A 15,301-nucleotide genomic window follows, 5' to 3' on the forward strand; every position below is an offset into this window, starting at 1 on the left:
GGTGTCTGCTGCCCACATTACGATTTTCTGGTGTCTGCTGCCCACATTACGATTTTCTGGTGTCTGCTGCCCACATTACGATTTTCAGGTGTCTGCTGCCCACATTGCGATTTTCAGGTTTCTGCTGCCTACATTACGATTTTCAGGTGTCTGCTGCCCACATTACGATTTTCTGGTGTCTGCTGCCCACATTACGATTTTCAGGTGTCTGCTGCCCACATTGCGATTTTCTGGTGCCTGCTGCCCACATTGCGATTTTCTGGTGCCTGCTGCCCACATTGCGATTTTCTGGTGTCTGCTGCCCACATTACGATTTTCAGGTGTCTGCTGCCCACATTACGATTTTCTGGTGACTGCTGCCCACATTGTGATTTTCAGGTGTCTGCTGCCCACATTACGATTTTCTGGTGTCTGCTGCCCACATTACGATTTTCAGGTTTCTGCTGCCTACATTACGATTTTCAGGTGTCTGCTGCCCACATTACGATTTTCTGGTGTCTGCTGCCCACATTACGATTTTCTGGTGTCTGCTGCCCACATTACGATTTTCAGGTTTCTGCTGCCTACATTACGATTTTCAGGTGTCTGCTGCCCACATTACGATTTTCAGGTGTCTGCTGCCCACATTACGATTTTCTGGTGTCTGCTGCCCACATTACGATTTTCAGGTGTCTGCTGCCCACATTACGATTTTCTGGTGTCTGCTGCCCACATTACGATTTTCTGGTGTCTGCTGCCCACATTACGATTTTCTGGTGTCTGCTGCCCACATTACGATTTTCAGGTGTCTGCTGCCCACATTGTGATTCTCTGGTAACTGCTGCCCACGTTACGATTTTCAGGTGTCTGCTGCCCACATTGCGATTTTCAGGTGTCTGCTGCCCACATTGCGATTTTCTGGTGTCTGCTGCACACATTGCGATTTTCTGGTGTCTGCTGCACACATTGTGATTTTCAGGTGTCTGCTGCACACATTGTGATTTTCAGGTGTCTGCTGCACACATTGTGATTTTCAGGTGTCTGCTGCACACATTACGATTTTCAGGTGTCTGCTGCCCACATTACGATTTTCTGGTCACTGCTGCCCACATTGCGATTTTCAGGTGTCTGCTGCCCACATTACGATTTTCTGGTCACTGCTGCCCACTTTTGGGGGGGGGGTATCTGCCACCAACCTGATTGCATTTTGGGGGGTATCTGCCGCCAATCTGATTGCATTTTGTGGGGGTATCTGCCGCCAACCTGATTGCATTTTGTGGGGGTATCTGCCGCCAACCTGATTGCATGTTGTGGGGGTATCTGCCGCCAACCTGATTGCATTTTGTCGGAAAATCTGCTGCGATTTGACTACTTGATGAATTATCATGAGGCATGTAACTACTTGAATATTTTATCTAAAATGTATCTGGCCGGACCTAATCTCTGTGAATAACACCGCTACTTATGTTGTGTTTGGTTTTTTTTTTAAGTCTGCCCATGACTCATCGTGACCACGTCAATGTTCCAGTGCGTGGTGACACCCATTTACTTTCGCTGCGGCGCGCTGCGCGCGCCACATGTGGACATATCCCTATTGGAGGCTGTCCTCAGAAGTGCTCACGATCTTTTCCCTACCATAAACTCACTCATGCAAAATTTCTAGAGTACATGTGTATGTGAGCCCAAAATGGGGGGGGGGGGGGGGGGATAGGAGGAGGGGATCGGGGGGGGGGGGCCCTTGGTGGGCCCTTAGTGTCCCAGTCCGACCCTGGGTGCCACTGCCAGATATGTGTACAGCACACATACTGGCTATAACGTGCTGCCCATTATAGGCTGGCTGTTCCATAGTGCTGCACAGTGAACACATGGGAAGCTTTTGGCTCAGCATAGCTCAGTAACTTTGCAGACAGTGTGATTGAAAGGCAATATAATCCTCCTGCACTCGGCACTAAACAGCTGCACTTATCTTCTGGGAATGCTTTCTTTCACTGTGCGACCTTTTCTTTCAAAGTGTACAGATGAGCATATAGGTGAAATATATGTAAAGCATATGATTGCAGCATGTGGGTATTACGTGCAAACATTTCTGCTCTCTGCTTGTCCCTCCTCCCATCTCTGTCCACTCCCTGCCCTCTGTCCATCTTCTCCCCTTCTCTGTGTGTCCACTCCCTCCCCTTCTCCTGTCCACAGACCTGTCCTGCTGTTCATTTCACCCCCGAATGCTTCCGGTAGTAAAATGATCCGAGATTCGAATCAAAGATCCGGATCTCTTCAATGATCCGATTCGAATCATCCGGATCATTGAAAAGATCCGAACTTCCCATCTCTAGGCTACACATCTGACAAATGCAGAGCTGGCCGCGAGGCAGAGATACTCCAGTCCTGCCCCTCGGCTCAGCTATCCAATAGAAGTGCAGCTTTTGTCCCTTCCAGCCTCCCCTTTCTTCCTGTCTGCCAGGCTCCACCCCCTCTTTCTACCAAGAGAACTTAGGAGCAGAGAAGAGCTGACAGGAATGCTGCAGGAAGTGACAGGCGAAGCCCATCAGTGCATATCCCAGCGCACAAAGGTTTGGGCTGATCCCAAGAGAGGACTCCACTCCTCCCGTTGTCTGCTCTGCAGTAGCTGCTTAGTTGTGTGTACATTCACCCAGCTCCTTCCTGAAACTCTGACCCCAGGTGCTGCTATCAGGGAGAACGGATTCTCATCGTCCTGGATTCCTCATTATCCCCAGACCCCCATCCAGCCTGAGCCTGGCATTCACTTGTCTGTTTTAGGTCTGCTTGCAGATGCTGCTGACACAGGCAGGGATCATGGGGGATGGGAAGCCTTCTGACTTGCACTGCTGTCTGACCAGCATGACCTGGGGTCATTGGTTTCAGCTTCCCTCCTGGCAATAATTTTGCTCTCCTAAATTCCTATTTTAACTGTTAAAGTGTACCAGAGCTCAGTAAACGTAAGTAAAATATACATACCTGTGGCTTCCTCCAACCCTATCCACCTGGATCGCTTCCACGCCGCTGTCCTCCGCTGTCTGCAGCGCCAGTACCGGGTCCCTGCACTTCCGTCAGTTGGCTCCAGTCTATGCAGGAGAAGTGCGCTTTTTGCATATCTCCAGCAGCTGCTGGAGAGATGCGTAGAGGGCGCACTTCTCTTACCTCAGACTGGAGTCAACTGACGGAAGTGCAGGGACCCGGTACTGGCGCTGCAGACAGCGGAGGATGGTGGCATGGGAGCGATCCAGGCGGATGGGGCTGGAGGAAGCCACAGGTATGTATAATTTTTTTACTGAGCTCTGAGTCCCTTTAAAGGAAAACCAAGACGTGATTAATGTGTGTATTTATACTTACCTGGGGCTTCCTCCAGCCTCATGAGGTGCCGTCCTCTTCATTCTTTTGCTATGCCTCCCGGTAATCTGACTGACCTCGCCTTTCTGTGCACGTAGGCTTGGCCGCATACAAACCAGTGTTGCCAACCGCTCGTAAATTTACGGGCAGCCCGTAAATTTTGTTGCAAATTAAGCTGCCGTGAATTCCGTAAGGAATTCAGTAGTGTCCGTAGCAGGAGGGAGAGCTGTGGAGGACAGCAGCACAGTGGAGGGAGAGCTGTGGCATCAGTGGCGGAGAAGTGGGGCAATCTCCCCCCCCCCCCTTCCCTCACCTTAGTGCTCTCCCTCCCTCGCTCTCTCCTCCGGGTCCGGAACTAAGTGCTGAGTGGCGTTTGGCAGCGGGCGGAACACACCTCCGTCTCGCTCCAAGCGCCGGAAGTTCTGGTGCCGCAGCCGCTGCTCTGGACCAGACCAGAGTACCGGCAAATCATCCCGCGCCTGCGACGAGACGCAGGTAAGTTCCGGTTCGCTGCCAGCCACTCAGCACTTAGTTCTGGAGGGGAGAGCGAGGGAGGGAGAGCACTAAGGTGAGGAAAGGGGGGGGGGGGATTGCCACCCTTCTCCACCGCTGATCCCACACAGCTCTCCCTGCACTGCGCTGCTCCCCTCCTGCTGGGGGGGGGGGGGTCACATGGCTACCTATTGTGGGCACATATGCCTCTGGCTACATATACTGGGCACATATACCCCTACCTACATATACTGGGCACATATACCTCTGGCTACATATACTGGGCACATATACCTCTGGCTACATATACTGGGCACATATGCCTCTGGCTACATATACTGGGCACATTTACCCCTGGCTACATATACTGGGCACATATACCCCTGGCTACATATACTGGGCATATATACCTGTGGCTACATATACTGGGCACATATACCTCTGGCTACATATACTGGGCACATATACCTCTGGCTACATATACTGGGCATATATACCTGTGGCTACATATACTGGGCACATATACTCTGCCTACATATACTGGGGACATATACCCGACTACATATGCTGGGGACTTATACCCCTGCCTACATATACTGGGCACATATACCCCTGGCTACATATACTGGGCACATATACCCCTGGCGACATATACTGGGCACATATACCTCTGGCTACATATACCCCCTACTACATATACTGGGGACATATACCCCTGGCTACATATACTGGGGACATATACCCCTGGCTACATATACTGGGCACATATACCCCTGGCTACATATACTGGGCACATATACACATGCCATTATGTGCATTTACTGATGAAAAGCTGTCTCTTATCATGTGTATTTACTGATGAAAAGCTGTCTCTTATCATGTGTATTTACTGGTGAAAAGCTGTCTCTTATGTGCATTTACTGGTGAAAAGCTGTCTCTTTTTATGTGCATTTACTGGTGAAAAGCTGTCTCTTATTATGTGCATTTACTGGTGAAAAGCTGTCTGTCATTACGTGCATTTACTGGTGAAAAGCTGTCTCTCAGTACGTGCATTTACTGGTGAAAGGCTGTCTCTCAGTACGTGCATTTACTGGTGAAAGGCTGTCTGTCATTCCGTGCATTTACTGGTGAAAGACTGTCTGTCATTACGTGCATTTAATAATAATAAATAATAATCCAAACATTTGTATAGCGCTTTTCTCCTGTCGGACTCAAAGCGCTCAAGAGCTGCAGCCACTGGGAGCGCTCAAGAGGCCACCCTGCAGTGTTAGGGAGTCTTGCCTTGAACTCCTTAATGAATAGGTACTTGACCTAGCCAGGATTCGAACCCTGGTCTCCCATGTCAAAGGCAGAGCCCTTAACCAGTACACTATCCAGCCACAAAACTGGTGAAAGGCTGTCTCTTATGTGCATTTACTGGTGAAACGCTGTCTCTTATGTGCATTTAGTGGGGAAATGCTGTCTCTCATTACATGCATTTACTGGGGAAACGCTGTCTGTCATTATGTGCATTTACTTGCCGCGCCCACTTTCGTCGCTTCGCGCGCCGCACATTTCCTCGACCATGTTGCCCCCTGCCCATTTGACTGCCCTCTCATATGTGTCAGACTTGAACCGGCCCTGTACCCCTGCCTACATATACTGGGCACATATACCCCTGGCTACCTCTTCTGGGGACATCTCTCCCCCTGGCTACCAGTTCTGGGGACATCTATACCCCTGGCCACCTATTCTGGGGACACCTTTAGACCTGGGGCTACCTATTTTTGGGGAACCACTGCTGTCAGATTAAGTGTATTTTGGGGAACTGCTGTCAGATTAAGTGTATTTTGGGGGAATCACTGCTGCCAGATTACATCTATTTTTTGGGAACCACTGCCATATTATCTATATTTTGGAAGAACCTCTGCCAGATTACGTGGATTTTTGGTGAATTGCTGTAAGATTACATGTATTTTGGGGAAAGGGGGGAAACACTATGGCAGAGCTCAAACGTCCCCTGGCAGACCTTTTACAGCAATACTAAAATCATGTATATTTGGCCCCACCCATGACCACGCCCACATCCTGTTGCGTGGCCACGCCCATTTTTCGGAGTGCCGCGCTGCGCGCGGCACAGGGGCTTTTGTCAGTAAAAAAAATCTTTTGTCAGTAAATTTTTGGGTATTTGTCAGTAAAAAAATAACGTGAAAGGTTGGCAACACTGTCACCTACCCCCACACAACATCACCCGTGTCACCTAACTGTGCATTAGTTTCAGTTATATCAGACAGTCGTTCAAAAGACAGCAAGCAATGGGCAGCGCGCACAGGCTGCAAGTGAAGTGAAAGCTCCAGAGATATGCCCAGCCCCTTGGGGCCAAATGCATACCTTGAATACAAATCAGATGCAAATTATGTGCTAACACTGATCTAAATTCTAAAATTTCAATGCAAGCTGACACCCCTGGAGGCAGCTAGCCTGAAGTATACTTAAGTTTTGTACAGCAGAAGGAAATGGCAGCGCTTCCAAACAGACGCTGCACCTGAATTGACTACCTGCACAAGTATGCAGAGCTCGACTAACGGGCAGGTTACACACCTTGCATTCAAAACAGGTACAGTAAAAGGGGCGTTAGCTTCAGCATAAGTTGTGCACAAATTATCCCTAATAGACTCTCCTACGGCAGTGACGTGCCCCAACAGGAGAGAAACTAACCACTAATCTAGCAGTGAAACATATCAAAAAGTGAAGCATGTTCAAACAATGAAAATTGTCCAAAAAAGAGAAAAAAGGGTTAAAACCTCAAACTAATGTAACAGTGAAGCATATTCAACAGTGAAACATATCCAACAGTGAGCCCTAGCTAGTCTAAAATTAAAATCATAATCCTTACCTGGTGCAGGTAACGCCCCTTTTACTGTACCTGTTTTGAATGCAAGGTGTGTAACCTGCCCGTTAGTCGAGCTCTGCATACTTGTGCAGGTAGTCAATTCAGGTGCAGCGTCTGTTTGGAAGCGCTGCCATTTCCTTCTGCTGTACAAAACTTAAGTATACTTCAGGCTAGCTGCCTCCAGGGGTGTCAGCTTGCATTCAAATTTTAGAATTTAGATCAGTGTTAGCACATAATTTGCATCTGATTTGTATTCAAGGTATGCATTTGGCCCCAAGGGGCTGGGCATATCTCTGGAGCTTTCACTTCACTTGCAGCCTGTGCGTGCTGCCCATTGCTTGCTGTCTTTTGAACAAATGTGTATACCATTTATGGCTAGCTGCACCAGGTAAGGATTATGATTTTAATTTTAGACTAGCTAGGGCTCACTGTTGGATATGTTTCACTGTTGAATATGCTTCACTGTTACATTAGTTTGAGGTTTTAACCCTTTTTTCTCTTTTTTGGACAATTTTCATTGTTTGAACATGCTTCACTTTTTGATATGTTTCACTGCTAGATTAGTGGTTAGTTTCTCTCCTGTTGGGGCACGTCACCGCCGTAGGAGAGTCTATTAGGGATAATTTGTGCACAACTTATGCTGAAGCTAACGCCCCTTTTACTGTACCTGTTTTGAATGCAAGGTGTGTAACCTGCCCGTTAGTCGAGCTCTGCATACTTGTGCAGGTAGTCAATTCAGGTGCAGCGTCTGTTTGGAAGCGCTGCCATTTCCTTCTGCTGTATATCAGACAGTCAATGGGCTTGATTCACAAAAGTGTGATAACTGATAGCACGGCTGTGCTATGCAGTTACCACGCTATCTGATGTGTGCGCAAGTTTGCGCGCATAAAGGCTTACACCCATGTGCTAAAGGAAGGTTTGCGCGCGATCATGCACATTTTCACATTTGCGTGCGTGATCATGCGCAAACCTTCGCTTAGCAAACCTGTGCGCACGTCATATCGCGTGGTAACTCCATAGCGCTGCCGTGCTATGCAGTCATGATCCCCCTAAGAGTCCCTACAATGCTAGAAAATTTGCCACTGCTGAGCCATCGCCCTTGGAAAAAATGTGAGATTTTGGAAAGTGAAATAGGAGGCCCAATGAAAGCCTATGGGGGATTTTACCACTTTTGCACCCCTGTAACTCTGATTTGCAGAGATGTAGGGAACCCAACCTTGGAGTACAAGTATAAGAATATGCCTTCTACCTGTATGAGACATGTCGTGAGATTCAGACGTTGCTAACGGCCATGGCTGTGATTTATGTACGTCAGAATTGCCACCATTGACATTGCCTAAATAAACAGGTTTTTGTGACCCTAGGCCATGACCTCTTTGTCCTAGGGGCCCGAAACTCACCAGTCATGATCCCCCTAAGAATCCCTACAATGCTAGAAAATTTGACACTGCTGAGCCATCGCCTTTGGAAAAAATGTGAGATTTTGGAAAGTGAAATAGGAGGCCCAATGAAAGCCTATGGGGGATTTTACCACTTTTGCACCCCTGTAACTCTGGTTTGCAGAGATGTAGAGAACCCAACATTGGAGTACAAGTATAAGTATATGCCTTCTACCTGCATGAGACATGTCGTGAGATTCAGACTTTCCTAACGGCCATGGCTGCGATTTATGTACGTCAGAATCGTCAGAATCGCCACCATTGACATTGCCTAAATAAACAGGTTTTTGTGACCCTAGGCTATGACCTCTTTGGCCTAGGGGCCCGAAACTCACCAGTCATGATCCCCCTACAATAAGAGTCCCTACAATGCTAGAAAATTTGCCACTGCAGAGCCATTGCCCTTTGAAATGGTGTGAGATTTTGGAAAGTGAAATAGGGAGCCCAATTGAACCCTATGCAGAATTCAGCACTTTTGAACCCCTATAATTCTGGTTGGTTATCACCAAGCCTTCCCCTCCCTCCCCCCCCCCCCCCCCCCCGGAGCCCTTGTCCAATCCATGGACAAGGGGCTCTTCCCTACCTCCGGTGCCCCAGGAGGAGGTGGGGGCGACGACTACCTGGGGGGGTTCATGGTGGCATCTGGGAGTCCCCTTTAGGTCCCCCCCAGCATAGCTGCCGGCTCCTGCTGTCTCTCCCCACCTCCTTACCTGTCACCCTCACCTAGCCTGGCACCCAGTGCACCCATGGGTGCACCGGGTGCCAGGCTAGGTGAGGGTGACAGGTGCGGGCAGGTGGGGAGAAGCAGCAGCGGAGCCGGCAGCACATTCTCTGCTATACTAACGGTTCATGAATCATCCGGTTCTTTTTAATGAATTGGTTCTTTTTTTTATGAATCGACTCATTTTACTTTGAAACTTTAAAATTGATTTTCTCAAAAATTATAAGGTCTTTTTGGAAAAAAAGTTTTTCCTTTTGTTCCCACTATTCCACTTAACATTCCCAACAATTTTGGTGTTTTTACTATGTAAGGGGACTAAGGGGATTAACCGCTAAAGTCGGCAGCCATCAAAGTCTATGGGCGAAACAAAAAAGTTCCTGGTTCAGTGCGAACGGGGAAAAAAATTTAACCTGGAACCGTTTGGTCCATCTCTACACACCAGATGGAATTCGACTTTGCTCATGTTGGATCGGCTGTACCAGCAGCAATGTGCTGTTAGTGAGTACCTGTGTGCATTGGCTGGCAGGGCGGTCTCTGAGGAGATGGGTTATTTTTACCTGAGGCAATGGGTTAGCATTAGGGATGTATAATGATATGCAAGTTCTTCTGAGTTTATGCAAATTTATGTACATTTGTATGCAAGTATATGCAACTTAGAATTGGTCCAATCAATTTAAACCTGGGTGGGACTTGATTGGTCCATTTTCAAGCTGCATACTGTATATGTGCATGCAAATTTACATAAACTCAGAAGTATTTGCATATCATTGATCACCCCTAGTGCTCATCCGCAATGCCTGCAGACTGTTGCATCATTTTGAGGAGACCACTAATCTGGTCAGCCACAGTGACATCATGCCTTACATCTTTTTTCTGCAGCATGCAATGCGTTGTGTCCTTGACCAGGGCATGGATGAGCTGGAGTGTGAAGAGGAAGATGAGTTTATGCTTTTGCCACTTGAACATTGGCCATTGTTATTAGCTATACTTGGGCAGAGGGAGGAGTCTGAAGATGAGTCAGAGGATGGTGGCTGTGGTGGTGAGGGAAAGCAAGAGGAGCAGGTTCCCCGGGGGCTGCTCACCTTTGTACATAGTTGGGGAGAACAAAAAGTCCTGGAGGATTTTGCCTTGAATGAGGAACATAAGCTGGAGTCTCCTGCCTCAAACCTTGTTAGAATAGGGCAGTTCATGCTGTCATGTCTGAGGAAGGACTCCCATATCAAATCCATACACAGACCTGCACTGTGCAACTTTATTAGACCCTTGGTACAAACAGACTGACATGCTACCAGACTCAATGAGGGTGGCCAAAATGCAGCACTTCCACAACAAGCTGAGACAGATGTTGTATTCCGCTTTTCATGTTGGTAGTAGCACAGGAAAAAATATAAGCCAAAGTGGTGCCAGTAACAGTCCCCCGCCTGCAATAACAGCGCGATTTCATGCTAGAGGTGAGGTAGCGATCATGTCTGATATGAGATCCTTCTTCTGCACAAAGCCTCAACAGGGTGCTTCTGGATCAATCCTCAGGGAACGCCTCGACCAGCAGGTATCCGGCTACCTTGGGTTAATGATTAGTGCTGCTCATACCAAGTAGCTACTAGTATGTAGCCACTCGGAATCTAAATTTATATTAGCCAGCGATGACGACGGGAGATGGGGGGTTAACTTACCCGTGCCGCCTGGATCCAAAAAGCTCCACTTGCGTTCCACATCAATCTCCACGTTACTACCACACTTCCTCCTCCAACCCAGAAGGAAAAAGAGTGGGAGTGATGTGGAGTGCAAGTGAAGCGCATCAGATCCAGGAGGCGGCATAGGTAAGTTAACCCCTTCTCTCCCTTGGTCAGCGCTGGCTAATTTCAATTTAATTTCTGAATAGTTACATAATCAAAACAACTCGGTATGAGCAGCACTATTAACCACTTCACAACGGAGGGGTTTTACCCCTGAAGCACCAGCGCTATTTGTGCCTTGCAGCGCTGCTTCCATTGATTGTTTTCAGTGATATGATTGGTTATTGGGGACTGGGGTCCCCATAACCAATCATTGCACTGCAGAGCGGGGGTGTGCGCGCGCGGGTCGCGGGGGCGCGCGATCGCGCGCTGCACATTTGTTTACATTTAATTGTTATCAATGGAGACTGCTTCTGTTTGAAGCAGTCTCCCATTGTGTCCGCAATCGGCGCGTCTAATTGGATTTAGGAACGCTTGTTACTAACATCCAATTAGTCACCTGCTGTGCTGGCTGGAGTGTACGCGCGAGGTCCCCGCCCACTCCCAGCCAGTAAACAAACAAGTGCGCCTTTCTCCGTCCCTGGGGGTGAAGCAGTGCGCAGAGGGACGGAGAAATTTAGCACTGGGGGGGTAAAGTGGTTAATGATCACTGTATTTAGGGCTCTTTTCCACTATGAAATGCAATCGCGTTTCAATTTCCACCATGCGATTGCGATTGAGCTACTATACTCATTATAGTCCAGCTCAATCGCATACAAAACGTGGCAGGACGACGATTGCGCTTTGATCAAAATCGCATCGCAATCGGATCGCACTAATGAAAATTGCTGCTGCAGTTTCCATTAGTTTAATGTACCTTGCGATTTGCGATCAGAAGCAAATCACAAACCGCAGGCTAGTGAAAAAAGGCCCTGAAAACAGTCTGAGGACTGAGGGGCCTCTGGACTTCTGGGTGTGTAGGCTTGACCTGTGGCCAGAGCTGTTGCAATTTGCCATGGAGCTGTTGGCTTGCCCCGCCTCAAGTTCCCTGTCAGAAAGGACATTCAGTGCATCAAGAGAGGTTGTGACAGAAAAGCAAAGTCACCTGGCACACAGCAGTGTGGATTACTGGACATTTGTAAAAAAATTATTGAGTCATTGACACTAGAGGGTTACAGCACTAATGTGTAGTAAGGTCCTAATTTAATTGGATTTTTACCCATTATTACCTGGGTGCATTCCAGTTACTCCTGGCCTCATGTCGCCCTGGTCTCTATGTCATACAGAGGCCGAAAGTCAAATATTTATTCAGTAGGTGATTGCCAATTTTTATGGCAGCCGTGTCATACAGAGGCTGAAAGTCAAGCAGGTAATGCTCAATTCTTCTGACCTCACCTAGCGTGGCTGATACATTATTGTACATGTTTTGACAGGTAAATGCTCAGTTTTTCAGGAATCACCTAGTGTGGCTGCTGTTTCTAATTCTAAAATACAATGTCATGGACATAATTGAATAATAATCTCCCATGATGCAGTGGGATGCAACAAGAGGAGTAGAGATAACTGACTCCTGACTCAGAAGACATGATAACCTCTCAGGTGTAAAGTCACCCTGGGATACAGGCAACCTAAGAGTAGATAGCACCAATCTCGATACATTGCCCACCAACAGGAAACTGGAGATAGCAGAGTCTACCCTCCTAAACAACACCCGCGGAACTCAACAGTGACATCTGCAAAATATATAGCAACTTGTTGCAAGTATCAATTCTATAGAGCAAACTCTACTGTACAGACAAGAACTGAATTGATGATACTCCTTTATTAAATAAAAATAATGATTCCATTCAGTAAATATGAAAATAATGTATTATTGTATACAGAGTATATACAAAAAATTAAGTAGTCACTGAAATGATCGTAATACCTCTAACATTCAAATCTAGTAACATTTCAAAGTAGAATATAACATAAAAATAATTATGAAAGTGTAAGCCAGCCTTTATCCAATCTTACCAAGGCTAATAATCAGAGCCACTCAGTTATAAACAAAATACAATCATCACAGATGCATTCTCTACCTTATTCAGCTGACTTTTTATAATATTCTTTGACCTTGTGGTAGGCCAAACCTTCTGATTCACACCCTGGGAAATCCTTCTTTCTCATATTATATTCCAATGCACACATTTTGAAGTAGCATCATCAAAACTCCCAGGTAACTTGAAATGTAAATAAACTCAGCAGGTAAGGAATGGTACAGTATGTGTAGTAACAACCGTATACAAGGCTTTCCTGGAGTCCCACATTTTTATTTTAACTTTATAGGGTTAAATGTCAATCTAAATTGTGCACATCAGCCATATCATTGTCATGTAAAATGTTGGTAATTCAGCTCCCAACAAAATAATTATCTTCTTACCATTCTCTTATTGTCAGGAGTGTTTGTTCAGCCAGATGAAAGTGTTTTGGCTTTTCATTTACTCTTCAGGAAAGCCTTGGCTGCATCGATCTGCAGATCATGGCCCATATGCAATTTACTTTTTAACCCTGACTACATATACTGGGCACATATACCCCTGACTACATATACTGGGCACATATACCCCTGACTACATATACTGGGCACATATACCCCTGACTACATATACTGGGCACATATACCCCTGACTACATATACTGGGCACATATACCCCTGACTACATATACTGGGCACATATACCTCTCTGGCTACATATACTGGGCACATATACCTCTCTGGCTACATATACTGGGCACATATACCTCTGGCTACATATACTGGGCACATATACCCCTGCCTACATATACTGGGGACATATACCTCTGGCTACATATACTGGGCATATATACCTCTGGCTACATATACTGGGCACATATACCTCTGGCTACATATACTGGGCACATATACCTCTGGCTACATATACTGGGCACATATACCTCTGGCTACATATACTGGGCACATATAACCCTGGCTACATACACTGGGCACATATACCTCTGGCTACATATACTGGGCACATATACCTCTGGCTACATATACTGGGCACATATACCCCTGGCTACATATACTGGGCACATATACCCCTGGCTACATATACTGGGCACATATACCCCTGGCTACATATACTGGGCACATATACCCCTGGCTACATATACTGGGCACATATACCCCTGGCTACATATACTGGGCACATATAACCCTGTACTGGGCACATATACCCCTAGCTACATATACTGGGCACATATACCCCTGACTACATATAATGGGCACATATACACCTGACTACATATACTGGGCACATATACCCCTGCCTACATATACTGGGGACATATACCTCTGGCTACATATACTGGGCACATATATCCCTGGCTACATATACTGGGGACACTGGCTGTTTGTCATTATGTGCATTTACTTGTGAAAAGCTGTCTCTTATTATGTGCATTTACTGGTGAATAGCTGTCTCTTATGTGCATTTACTGGTGAAAAGCTGTCTCTTATTATGTGCATTTACTGGTGAAAAGCTGTCTTATCATGTGCATTTACTGGGGAAACGCTGTCTCTCATTACGTGCATTTACTGGTGAATCGCTGTCTCTTATGTGCATTTAGTGGGGAAACGCTGTCTCTCATTACATGCATTTACTGGGGAAACGCTGTCTGTCATTATGTGCATTTACGTCATATATTTTTTTTTTTAATGTAACTACACTAGCTAGTATAACTACATGTTGCCCCTACCCATTTCTGACTGCCCCTCATATGTGCTAGTCTAGAACCAGCCCTGTACCCCTGCCTACATATACTGGACACATATACCCCTGGCTACCTGCTCTGGGGACATCTCTCCCCCTGGCTACCTGTTCTGGGGACATCTCTCCCCCTGGCTACCTGTTCTGGGGACATCTCTCCCCCTGGCTACCTGCTCTGGGGACATCTCTCCCCCTGGCTACCTGCTCTGGGGACATCTCTCCCCCTGGCTACCTGTTCTGGGGACATCTCTCCCCCTGGCCACCTATTCTGGGGACATCTATAGACCTGGCTACTTATACTGTACTTAGAGGGGTGTGGGAATGTTGGGGTGGAGGGTCCTGGAGGGATGTTTGTGTGGGAGGTCCGAGGTCCGTGGGGTTGGAAGGTCGGGGGGGGGGGGGGGCATAAAAATGTTTTGCAATGGGGCCCAGTCATTTCTAGCTACGCCCCTGTTTTTAATCTTCAATTTAAAATAACTTTTTAGCACTTTGCAATGGAAAAAAGTACCAAAAAGTAGGTAAAACATTACTGTAAAAATATTTTGAGTATTTGTTTTCTTGCTGGTGGCTTAAAAGGCATTTTATTTTAAGTTGTAAAAATATCACCTTGGAGAAAACATAGGTGAAAAAGTGAATTGCATATGGGCTCATGCCTCATTTGTATAGATGAAGCTTCTGGTGTATTAACCCTTGCAATGGAAAAAATATAAAGTGAACCAAGTTCTAACTAGGCTTATTACTACATGTAACGCATAAAAATAGTCATGGGCTCAACAGTATCAGAGCAATGTTAATTTATTGTAGCATATAATCAAATGACAGGCGACCTATTGGGCCACTCAAAGTGCAGGGATCACATCCTAAAAAGCTACAGGACCCAACGGGTCTCAGGGCGGGATTAATAGAGTGCCGCTTATTTAAAAGGAGCGCGTGTAAGTTACCAGTGCCCGCTATGCAGCACTACC

At 46.7% G+C, this 15,301-nt stretch overlaps 1 protein-coding gene across 1 annotated transcript in view; it reads left to right on the forward strand.

The window, feature by feature from the left end:
• Nucleotides 1-2,459: 2,459 nt before the first annotated feature.
• The window catches only part of LOC137537021 (gastrula zinc finger protein XlCGF48.2-like), a gene marked incomplete at its 3' end in the record, with an annotated part of 54,269 nt that continues 41,427 nt past the window's right edge, over nt 2,460-15,301 (forward strand). Inside the window, exon 1 of the mRNA XM_068259177.1 lies at nt 2,460-2,546. The remainder of the gene's footprint in view (nt 2,547-15,301) is intronic.

This window comes from Hyperolius riggenbachi, chromosome 10 (assembly GCF_040937935.1).
Source record: "Hyperolius riggenbachi isolate aHypRig1 chromosome 10, aHypRig1.pri, whole genome shotgun sequence".
NCBI lineage: Eukaryota > Metazoa > Chordata > Amphibia > Anura > Hyperoliidae > Hyperolius > Hyperolius riggenbachi.